General features: G+C 41.5%; 1 pseudogene; it reads left to right on the top strand.

The window, feature by feature from the left end:
* The first annotated feature begins 1440 nt into the window (after positions 1-1440).
* LOC122689494 lies at positions 1441-4907 on the top strand (annotated as a pseudogene).
* Positions 4908-9897: the final 4990 nt, after the last annotated feature.

The raw sequence follows: 9897 nt of genomic DNA, 5'->3' as shown, positions 1-9897 counted from the left end.
GATAATTATGTATATTATATGTTATACAATATAATTTTAACATATGTTATATATAATTATATTTTGTGATATATTAATAATTATATTATAATGTATTTAATGTCATTATATAATATATATCATGTTTTAAGTTACATATGTAATATAGCATAGTAGATTATATACTATATATCACATATATTATATATTATATTATATATGTCACATGTCATATGTATTATATCATAATTATGTATTATACATAAAGTATATGTGTAATTTATATAACACTATATATTATACAATGTATCATATATTATATATTGATAACAATTATAGAAATAATACATATTAATTCAACAAATTTCTTTAAGAAACAGAGTCATAAAACCAGAATAGCTAGAGCTCCTGGCAGAGGAAATGTATATATGTGCACAAATTTCAACCTAAACGCTAAAAGAAGGGCTGAGGAAGACATAGCTCCTTCTTGACTTTATATGTCCTAATTCAGGACTTAACAAAGGGTATCCTTTTTGAAAAAGTTCCTGTAGATCTACAATTTAAATGTACGTTCTTGTCACCAAATTGGATAGCATACTGCTGTTCTTTAAAACAGATACTTTCTCTTTCCTCCTTTACAGTTTTCTGCATCATAACTCACTGACCAAAGATTGAAGCCCATAACTGTCAGTAAGCATGAAAGAGGGTTTGCATTTTAAGGGGAAAATACTCTCTATTTGGGTGCTTCCTTGGTGTTAAAGAATCCACTTGCTAATGCAGGAGACGCAGGTTCAGTCCCTGGGTCAGGAAGATCCCCTGGAGAAGAATACATCCCAGTATTCTTGCCTGGGAAATCCCATGGACAGAGGAACCTGGCGGGCTATAGTCCATGGGGTCATAAAAGAGTCATAAACGACTTAGGGACTTAAAACAACAATAACAAGCTCTCTATTTAGACATGCCGGTTCAGAGAAACCCAGCAGATGGTTTTAAGAATTGAACCATTTGACATTTCATTGGGATGAGACCTAGAAACAGTACTAGAAAGAAAAAACCAATGAGCATTCTATGAGATGAGGAAAGGACAGGGTGAAGGAGAGAGACTAGAGTATAAATTGATGTAAGATTTTTGGAGGATAACTTGACAATATATATGTTAAAAATCAAACTGCACACATTGGAAAAGGTCAGTTTTCACTCCAACCCCAAAGAAGGGCAAACCTGTCATGCTGCAGTCCATGGGGTCACAAAGAGTCAGATAGGACTGAGCGACTAAACAACAACTGTCCTTTTGCCTAACCTTCCTGAAAAATCCAGTCCTAAAGCCATTAGGTGAGATGCAGCAAGGTAGACATCCATGGTGGGGAGTGTTGTGGGGTGCAGACTGGGGTCTTGGAGATCCAACAGGGTGAGGACGTGTCCCTGCAGACTGAGTCTAAACAAGTGGATGCAGGTATTGTCATGGAGGAGCAGCCTGATGTGAGGAGTCAGAACCTGAGAGGGATGAAGAGGAAATCTATGTAGGGGAGCAGCTGGTAATGGAGAATGAGAGGCCCCAAGCAAGGGAAGCAGACATAGTATCAGGAGAGTGACAATGGAAATGGGAGATTGGTTACTGTGCTAGTTACCTATTTCTGCATAACAATTTACTCCCAAACTCAGTGACTTAGAACAACAAACATTTATTTTTTAATTTTAATTTTTTAAGTTATTTAGTTTTGGCTGTGTGGGATATGGGGATCTTTGTTCCCCTGCTGCTGCTGCTGCTAAGTCGCTTCAGTCGTGTTCGACTCTGTGCGACCCCATAGACGGCAGCCCAACAGGCTCCGCCGTCCCTGGGATTCTCCAGGCAAGAATATTGGAGTGCGCTGCCATTTCCTTCTCCAATGCATGAAAGTGAAAAGTGAAAGTGAAGTCGCTCAGTCGTGTCCGACTCTTTGCAACCCCATGGACTGCAGCCTACCAGGCTCCTCTGCCCATAGGATTTTCCAGGCATGAGTACTGGAGTGGGTTGCCATTGCCTTCTCCATTGTTCCCCTACCAGGGTTCAAACCTGTGCCCCCTGCAGTGGAAGCATGAAGTCTTAACTACTGGGAACTCCCAACAAATATTTAGCATATCAGTTTTGTGTGTCAGGAATCTGGGCACAGCCTAGCTGGGTTCTTCTGACTCAGAGGCTCACAAAGCTCCCGTTTGAAGTTTCAACTGAGGGAGAATCTGATTCCAGGTACATTCATGTTACTGTTACCAGGATTTAGTTCCTCATGGGCTGTTGACTGAGGGCGTCAGTTCCTCCATGCTTGTTGCTTAGAAGCCTCCCTCAGCTCCTTGCCATATGGGCCTCTTTATAGGGCAGTTAGGTTCCCTGAAAGGAAGAGAAAGAGAGAGAAAGAAAGAGAGAGAAAATTAGAGAGAATTCAGAGTCTTCTTGTAACCTAATCTTAGAAGTGACATCTCATAATTTTTGCCATATTCTATCATTAGTAGTGATTAACTAGATTGAGCTCACATCCAAGGGGAAGTGATTACACAAGTGAATGAATACCACTGGGCAGGGATTCTTGAGGGCCATCTTAGAGAAAGATATCCATTCTATCCAAAGTGACCTATAGATTCAATACAATCCCTATTAACACCCCAATGGCATTTTTTAAAATAGAAATAGTAAAGCAATCCTAAAATTCATATGAAACCACAAGGGATCTTGAATACCCAAAGCAATCTTGAGAAAGAAGGAAAAAGCTGGAGGCATCCTACGTCTTGATTTCAAAACACATTACAAAGGGACAGTAATTAAAACAGTATGGTACTGGCATAAAAATAGACATATACACCAGGGGAACAAAATTGAGAGTCCAACAATATATCAACATACGTATAGTCAACAAGAGTACACAATGAGGAAAGGATGAGGAAAGGATGGTCTCTTTGACAAATGGTGTTAGGACACAGGGAATATAGCTAATATTTTGTAATAACTTAAGGGAAAAAAATAAAAAGAAAAAATCTTATAAACATCAAAAAAATAAAATAAAGCAGTAAAAAATAAAAATTAAAACATTGAAAACAAAAAAATAAAAACCCAAATGGTGTTGGGAAAATGAGACATGCAAAAGAATGAAATTGGGCCCTTGTTTTACAGCATACACAAAATCAACTAAAAATGGATTAAAGATTTAAGTGTAAGACCAGAAACAGCAATTCTTAAAAAAAAAAAAAAAAGACATAGGGGAAAAGTTTCATGACATGGGTCTTGGCAGTCATTTCATGGATATGACATCAAAAGCATAAGGAACAAAAGCAAAAATAGACAAATGAGACTACATCAAACTAAAAAGCTTCACCACAGCAAAGAGTCAAAAGACAACCTATGGAATGGGAGAAAATATTTGCAAACCATATATCTGGTAAGGGGTTAATATACAAAATATATGAGAAACTCCTACAACTCAACAGCAAAAAAAAAAAAAAAAATCAAATAATCAAATTATAAAGCAGACAAAAGACTTAAATAGACGTTTCTTCAAGGAATATATACAGGCTGTTAAGGCGTGAAACAACAGAGGGTGGCGCTGGCGGCGCTGGCAGCGGGGGCTCGGCTGGGGTGCCAGCTGAAAGGGCTGGGGCCGACGCGCGGACAATGGACAGTGGCCGGGCGCTCGTGGAGCCGATGAGAGGCGGTGGAGGCCGAGGCGGATGTGCCCTGTGTTCCAGTACGTGGGCGAGCATGTGACTCACACCGACCGAATCTTCCTGCGGGGTTTCAGCTTCTCCCGGGCGCTGGGTGTGCTCCCTTCGTGCTGGCCAGCCACGGACCCCAGCCCCGTGCCGCAGGATCCAGGCCGTGCCCTACCGCCTGGAGCTGGGCCAAACGATTTCATCTGCTGCCTGTGGTTATGGATTCACGTGGCTGTCCTCTAAAACCAAGGATATTATGAAAGTTTGGGGTATGAGGCTCAACAAGATTCTCAGCTCAGATTTCACAGGAGCTGGAAAGATAAAATGAGGGGATAAGAGTCTGTTTTGGAGCCCTCGCCTGTGCCACTGCTGCTGGACAGGCCTCAGGAGATGCGGGTGCTGCAGGTCTCCTGTGGTCGAGCCCGCTTGCTTGTCCTGACAGATGGTGAAGGAGTCTTCAGCATGGGGAGTAATTCTTATGGGCAGTGTGGAAGAAAGGTGGTCGAAAAAGAAATTTATAGCGAAAGTCACAAAGTCCATAGGATGCAGGACTTCGATGGACAGGTGGTCCAGGTCGCCTGTAGTCAGGACCATAGTCTGTTCCTGACAGATAAAGAAGTGTATTCTTGTGGCCGGGTCACAGGTGTGCAAACAGGTCTGGGTCACTATGATATCACCAGCACGCCCACAAGCTGGGCGGAGAACTTGCCAGAGTGAACGTCGTCCAGGTGGATACCTATGGGGACTGCTACCTGGCCGTGTTGGCCGGTGGGGGCCTCTTCAGGTGGGGGAACTCTGAGTACCTTCAGCTGGCCTCTGTCACTGACTCCAGACAGGTGAACATCCCCCTGGTGCTTGCCCTTCTCAGGAGTGATGTGGGTGAAGCAGGCTGTGTGTGGCGGGACAGGCTGCGCTGTATTAAACAGAGAAGGACACGTTTTCGTCTGGGGCTATGGAATTCTTGGGAAGGGACCAAACCTTCTGGAAACCGCTCTTTCAGAAGATTCCACCCACTCTCTTTGGCCTGTCGTAGTTCAACCCAGGAGTCCAGGTTTCCTGCATTCGCTGCAGACTCAGCCACTTTGCTGCCCTGACCAACAGAGGAGAGCTATTTGTGTGAGGCAAGAACATCCAAGGGTGCCTGGGTGGAAGACCAGCACTTTCCATGGCGGGTGACTATTCCTGGGGAGCCCGTGGATGTGGTGTGTGGTGTGGATCACATGGTGACTCTGGTCAAGTCCCTCATCTGAACCTCTTCCTCGATCCTTTGGAGCCTCAGGACCACTTGGCCTGCTCAGCAAGGGCGGCCGCGGGGCTCTGAATGGGGTCGAGAGTGTCAGGGTCCTCCATGCAGCCTGGAGATGGGCGACCAGAAGTGCCGGAGTTGGTCCCTGCCCTTCCAGCCCAGGGTGAGGCGTGCTGTGCAGATGCTGCCCTTATCCACCAAACCCAGAGCTGAGTGGCCCTGGCAGGTCGAGGATGATCAGCTTATCTTGGCTCCTTCCAGGGGATACACGGTGGCTTCTGGTGTCACATCTGGTCTTCAGAGATCTTATTCACTCAGCCATCTCTGCGTGCTGCTGGCATACAGTGGACAGCCCTGCATGGGGGTCCTTCCTGGAAATGCCAGTGGGCGCCAGCCTGGGACCCTGTGGACCCACAGCAGTCACACGCATTGTAGCCCTTCTTACTGCCTGGCTCAGAAGACTTGAGAGGCCCCCTCGGGAAGAAGAGTGAGGCCAGATATTTATGGGCCAAGGGTTTTGAACACAACTGGTGAAAGCTTGGCTGGAGTGCTTGCCTTGGAGAAGGAAAACTTAGAAATGGTGAAAAACATATGCCTTAGTAATGTAATGTGTCCTTTTCTTTAACAGCATCTTTTAAGTCTGTTTTGGAATAAAGTCTGTTTTCTGCCTTTTCTTTTTTTTTAAGGAATATATACAAATATATGAAAAACTGTTCAACATAACTAATCATGTGTTGTGCTGTGCTTGATTGCTCAGTCGTGTCCAACTCTTGGCGACCCCATGAACTATAGCCTGCCAGGCTCCTCTGTCCATGGGGATTCTCCAGGCAAGAATACTGGAGTGGGTTGCCATGCCCTCCTCCAGGGGATCTTCTCCACCCAGGAATCGAACTGGGGTCTTCTGCATTGCTGTAACTCTCCCGCTGAACTACCTGGGAAGCCCAACTAATCATGATGGAACTGCAAATCAAAATTACCTCACATCTGTTAGGATGGCTATTATCAAAAAGACAACAGATAAGAAGTGTTGGCCTGAATGTAGAGAAATTGGAATCCTTGTGCTCTTTTGATGGAATGTGCAGTCATTATGGAAAACAGTATGGAGTGTCCTCAAAAAAAAAATAATATTAAGTGCCATATGATCCTGCAGTACCCCCTTCTGGCTTTGTATCCAAAAGAATTGAAATTGAGATCTCAAAGAGGTGTCTATTTTCCCATGTTCACTGCAGCATCATTTAAAATAGCCAAGATATAGAACAAATGGTAAAGAACACTGCCTGCAATGCAGGAGACCTGGGTGCAATCCCTGGGTTGGGAAGATCCCTTGGAGAAGGAAATGGCAACCCACTCCAGTATTCTTGCCTGGGAAATCCCATGGACAGAGGAACCTGGCATGCTAGAGTCCATGGGGTCCCAAGGAGTTGGACATGACTGAATGACTAACTCTTTCACTTTCAAGTTGTAGAAATGGCATAAGTATTGATTGATAGAAGGGATAAAGAAAATGTTGCACACATATGCATATACACACATATACAATGGAATATTATTCAGCCTTAAAATATAATGAAATCTGCCATATGCAACAGCATGGGTAAATCCTGAGAACATTATGGTAAGTGAAATAAGCCAGTCACAGGACAAATACTGCATGTTTCTACTTAGATGAGTATCTAAAGTAGTCAGCAGGCAACCCACTCCAATATTCTTTCCTAGAGAATCCCCATGGGCAGAGGAGTCTGGTGGGCTACAATCTGTAGGGTCGCAAAAAGTCAGACACCACTGAAGTGACTTAATGTAGCATGGTACTTAGGAGGTCATCTAGATCTTTGTTTGAATCAGGCAGGCTTAATTTTAATTAGCTATTGCACCTTGAGCAAATTACCCTTTCTATGCCTCAGTTTCCTCTCTAAAATGGGGGTAATCATGCTTGTCTCACAAGGTATACCAAGAAGTAAATAAAATTTTGGCTGTCAAGCAATGTAACAGTGCTTGGCACATGATAAGCAGCCAATAAATGGTAGTTATTATTAAAAATGAAAAAGAAACCTCCCAGTTCAATTGCATAAGGGTAATTGATAAAGTGAGAAAATGTGTTCAGAATAATAGAAAGTTTCCTCATTATCATAAATTGTTACAAATATGGGAAGGGAGAAAGCTAGAATGAATTTTATGGTGTTGCTTGGAATATAGCAGAGTGAACTCATGGCCAGAGAGATAGAGATATAAAATCTGTGAGTATTGTGTGTGTTTGTAAGCATGTGAATAAAAGTATGTAAAAGAAGCTTCTAGAGAGTCAGGGAGCGGCAGCACAACAATAGCATTATCTATACCTAGTGCCCAGATTTGGCTTCCAAATACTATTTTCCACGAAAGAGAACCAAGGCGTCTCAGAACAATGGCTGGTTTCAGGACTGGATAAATGAAAGTATAAGATGAACCTGGACTATCTTGTACCAGAAAATAAGGAAGTGTACAAAGAATGATAAGGACACATCGAAGGGACACAAAAGCCATCTTGAAGGGGTCCCCAGTCGTCAGATCAAGGATCACTTGGGCATCAAAGTAAGCAATGATAGTAATGGATTATAACCCATTGAATAAAATAAGAAGACATAAGTCTATACTGATATAAATAAACAGATGAATAAATTGACAGTTTGATGAGAAGTGGAAAATTTGCACAGTCTCAAAGGACTTCTCCACAAAAAAATTAATTACAAAGAATAATTACAGCGAAGAAGCCTGGCACATATCACTTTAGTTAAGCGATCAGAGTGAATGTCACCAGTAACAGGATACACTGAAATCACACTCCACCTGACAGAATGAAGCGTACAGTGTCACTTCTGTCATAGGCCTGACAAAGATGTGTAACATGAATCTAATCATGAGCAAACATCAGGCAAACCCAAATTGGGGGACATTCTTCAAAACAACCAGCTTGGAGTTTTAAAAAATTCCCAGGTCTTATATGTAAAACAGATAGCTAGTGGGAAGTTGCTGTATAACACAGCTCAACCTGGTGCTCTGTGACGACCAAGAAGGGTGGGATCGGGGGAGTGGAAGTGAGGTTCAAGAGGGAGGGAGTATATGTATACTTATGGCTGATTGATGTTGTTGTATGGCAGAAACCAACACAATACTATAAAGCAGTTATCCTCCAATTAAAAACAAAATTTTAAAAAGTGCCGAGGTCTTAAAAGTCAATGAAGGACCAAGGAACTCTTTCACAATGAAGGAGATGGAGGAGATGTGACAACTAAAAGCACCATACGGGTCTGAACTGGATTCTTTTGCCATCACAGACCCATTGGGGACAACTGATGAAACTTGAATGGGACCTGAGGATTCGATGTTAGTATTCTATTAATGTGAATTTCCTGATGATGATGGTGGTATCATAGCTAGATAGGAAAATATCCTTGTTGGTTAAAAAAATATACACAATATGATTCAGGGATGATGGGGCATAGGCTGGTGACTTACTCTCAGATGGTTCAGGAGGAAAAATCCAGGACATTCTGTATTGTATTTCCAACTTTCCTGTAAGTTTGTGATTGCTTCCAAAAAATAATAATAAATAATGAAAAGACTGTCATGATCATGAAAGGCAAAAACAGTCTTAGGAACTTTTGGAGGCCAGGTGGAAATGATAAATGCAATGTCTGATCCTGAATTATATCCTGGAACCACCCCCCCCAACTCCTGCCAGTTCTTTTTGATACAGAAATACTATTTGTACAATAGGAGAACTATGAATATTTTCTGTAGGCTAGATAATACTATTTTATCAATATTAATTATCTGATTTTAATAGTTGCACTGTACTTATGTAAGAGAAATATTTTGTTTTGTTCTGAGAGATACATGCTCAAATATTTAGGGTTAAAGGAACATCATGGCTAAAATTTACTCCCAAGTGGTTTAGAAAAAAGAGAAATATGCATATATATTGAAAGGAAGTGATAAATTAATAGACTATTAACAATAGAGGAAGCTGGATGAAAGGAACATGGATGATCCTGCAACTTTTTTGGTAAGTTTGAAATTATTTTATAATGAAAAGTTACCCCAAAAGCACATACACCTTTTTTTTTTACTATTTTAAATCAAAAGCATTAATATATTCACTGAAAGATACCAGTTGAAACTTTTGAAATCTGCACCTCCCCCTCAAAAAATAGCACATACACTTTATCCTGGCAATTCCTTTGCTAAAAGTACCTCACATGTATATAAAGATATGTGGGTGTTTATTGCAGCATTATTTGAAATACCTGAAGACCAGGGTCAAACTGTCCGTTGATAGAGGTTTTTCCACATTACAAAGCACTATGTAACTGTTAGAAATAAGGAGGAAATCACCTTACATACATTAGAAGAACTACTGTTAAAAAAACAGGAAATAATAACTATTGGTGAACATGTAGAGAAACTGGAACACTTGTACAGTGTTGTTGAGAATGTACAGTCACTCAGCTGCTAGGGAAAATAATATAAAGATTCCTCAAGAAAATTAAAAATAGAATTATCATGTGATCCAGTAACCCCACTGCCAGATTTGTATCCAAAAGAAGTGAAAGCAAGTTCTCAAAGAGATGTTTGTACATCCACGTTAATAGCAGCACTATTCACAATAACCAGGAGGTGGAAGCCACCCAAATGGCCACTGACACATGAATGGATAAGCAAAATGTGACATATACTTACAGTGGAATATTATTGAGCCTTAAAAAAAGAAGGAAATCTTGTCACATACTGCACAATGGATGCAGCTTGAGGGCATTTTGCTAAGGGAAATAAGCCAGTGACAAAAAGTACTGTATGATCCCACTTCTATGAGGTATCTAAATTCATACAAACAGAAAGTAGAATGGCTGTTATCAGGGGCTGGGGGAAGGAGAAAGAGGAGTTGTTGAATGGATATAAAAGTTCAGATTTGCAAGATGAAAAAGCTGTTGAGATCTGTTTCACAAACAATGTTGATCTAC

This window comes from Cervus elaphus, chromosome X, assembly GCF_910594005.1.
Source record: "Cervus elaphus chromosome X, mCerEla1.1, whole genome shotgun sequence".
Taxonomy (NCBI): Eukaryota; Metazoa; Chordata; class Mammalia; order Artiodactyla; family Cervidae; genus Cervus; species Cervus elaphus.
This window is presented reverse-complemented; position numbering and strand designations above follow the sequence as displayed.